The following is a 2,554-nucleotide window of genomic DNA, read 5'->3' on the forward strand; positions in this document are numbered from 1 at the left end:
TCTTTATCCTATTAATGAGAATGAGATTAAAATCAAAACATTTATTTCTAAAGTCAGTAGTATCAAACACATTAACGGTGTTGCACCCTGAAGGGAACAAATAAATAATTAAATGTGGTTCCATTGTAAGAGTTATACAACCACTACAGAAAATTTTGGGGAAGTATCACTTATAATTCCACTACTGGAAAAATGAAACTAGACTGCTTTCTTACACCACGCCCAAGAATAAACTCAAAATGGACCAAAGTCTTAAATGTTAGACTTGAAACCATAAAAATCCTGGAAGAAAACAAGCAGTAAAATTTTGGACACTTCTTGTAGCAACAATTTTTTTCTGATATGTCACCTTGGACAAGGGAAACAAAAGAAAAAATAAACAAATGAGACTACATCAAACTAAAATGTTTTGCACAGCAAAGGAAGCAACTGACAAGATGAAAAGACAACCCACTGAATGGGAGAACATATTTGCCAATGATACATCTGATAAGGGGTTAATATCTAAAATGTATAAAGAAGCCCTGGCTGGTGTAGCTCAATGGTTTGAGCATGGGCTGTGAACCAAAGGGTCACTGGTTTAATCCCCAGTCAGGGCACATGCCTGGGTTGCAGGCCAGGTCCCCAGTACAGGCCAAGTGAGAGGCAACCACACATTGATGTTTCTCTCCCTTTCTCTCTCCTTCCCTTCCCCTGTCTCTAAAAATAAAGAAAAGAAAATATTTAAAAAGTAAAATAAAATATATAAAGAACTTATATAACACCAGTTCACGCCGGAGCCCAGCGAGGGAAGCGTCTGGGCAGGAGCCTGCTGCTGGGTGGGACGCTGAGGAAAACCTACCACCAGGTAGATGCCGTCCGTCACCATGGCTAAAGGCGACCCCAACAAGCCGAGGGGCAAGATGTCCTCGTACACCTTCTTCGTGCAGACCTGCCGGGAGGAGCACAAGAAGAAACACCTGGACTCGTCCGTGAACTTTTCCGAATGCTCGAGCAAGAAATGCTCGGAGAGATGGAAGACCATGTCTGCAAAGGAGAAGTCAAAGTTCGAAGATATGGCGAAGAGTGACAAAGCTCGCTACGACAGGGAGAAGAAAAACTACGTTCCTCCCAAAGGTGATAAGAAGGGAAAGAAGAAAGATCCCAATGCTCCTAAAAGACCTCCATCTGCCTTCTTCCTGTTTTTCTCTGAACATCGCCCAAAGATCAAAAGTGAACACCCTGGTTTATCCATTGGGGATACTGCAAAAAAATTGGGTGAAATGTGGTCTGAACAGTCAGTCAAAGATAAGCAACCATATGAACAAAAAGCAGCTAAGCTAAAGGAGAAGTACGAAAAGGATATTGCTGCATACCGTGCCAAAGGCAGAAGTGAAGTGGGAAAGAAGGGACCTGGCAGGCCAACAGGCTCAAAGAAAAAGAACGAACCAGAAGATGAGGAGGAGGAAGAAGAAGAAGAGGATGAGGAGGAAGAAGAGGATGAAGATGAAGAATAAAAGGCTATCCTGTAATGATGCGTATGGAGTATGTGTGTGCTCAGGCAATTGTTTTGCTAAGAATGTGAATTCAAGTGCAGCTCAATATTAGCTTCAGTATAAAAACTGTACAGATTTTTGTATAGCTGGTAAGATTCTACGTAGAGAAAATACTTTTTTCAACATGCAGGTTGTAGCTTTTTGAGGAGCTACTACAGTTAGATTTTAAGGCTTTGGATGTTAAATGTTTCTAAATATTTAATGGTTTCTTTAATTTCTTGACTTGTGTATGGTAGCACAGCAAACTCAGGAATTAGTATCAATAGTAAATTTTGGGTTTTTTAGAATGTTGCATTTTGTTTTATAAAAAAATTTTGTAATAAAATTATGTATATTAAAAAAGAACTTATATAATTCAATACCAAAAACACAATCCAATTAAAAAATGAGCAAAGGATCTGAATAGACACTTCTCCAAAGAGAACATTACAGATGGCTAATAGACATATGAAAAGATGCTCAATGTCACTAATCATCAGAGAAATGCAAATTAAAACCACAATGAGATATCACCTCACATCTGTCAGAATGGCTAGTATCAATAAATCAACAAATAACAAGTGCTGGCAGAAACGCAGAGAAAAGGGAACCCCAGTGCCCTGTTGGTGGGAATGCAGACTGGTATAGTTGCTGGGGAAAATCGTATGGAGTAGTCTTAAAATATTGAAAATGGAACTGACTTATGACCCAGCAATTCCACTTCTGGTAATATGACTCAAGAAACCCAAAACACTAATTTGAAAGAATATATACACCCCCTTTACATTGCAGTGTTATTTACAATAGCCAAAATTTAGAAGCAGCCCAAGTACCCACCAGTAGGCGAGTGGATGAAAAAGCTGTGATACATTTACACAATGGAATACTGCTTGCCTATAAAAAAAAAAAAAAAAAGGAAATCTTACCTTTTGCAACAGCATGGATGGACCTGAAGAGTATTATACTAAGTGAAATAAGCCAGTCAGAGAAAGACAAATACCATATGATTTCACTTATATGTGGAATCTAATGAATGAAAC

At 38.8% G+C, this 2,554-nt stretch overlaps 1 pseudogene across 1 annotated transcript; it reads left to right on the top strand.

Moving 5' to 3' along the window:
- Positions 1–762: 762 nt before the first annotated feature.
- Positions 763–1,872, top strand: LOC128779400 (high mobility group protein B2 pseudogene; annotated as a pseudogene). The gene has a single exon (XR_011650440.1). The product of XR_011650440.1 is annotated as a high mobility group protein B2 pseudogene (transcript).
- The last annotated feature ends 682 nt before the right edge of the window (positions 1,873–2,554 follow it).

This window comes from Desmodus rotundus, chromosome 10 (genome assembly GCF_022682495.2).
Source record: "Desmodus rotundus isolate HL8 chromosome 10, HLdesRot8A.1, whole genome shotgun sequence".
Classification (NCBI taxonomy): Eukaryota; Metazoa; Chordata; class Mammalia; order Chiroptera; family Phyllostomidae; genus Desmodus; species Desmodus rotundus.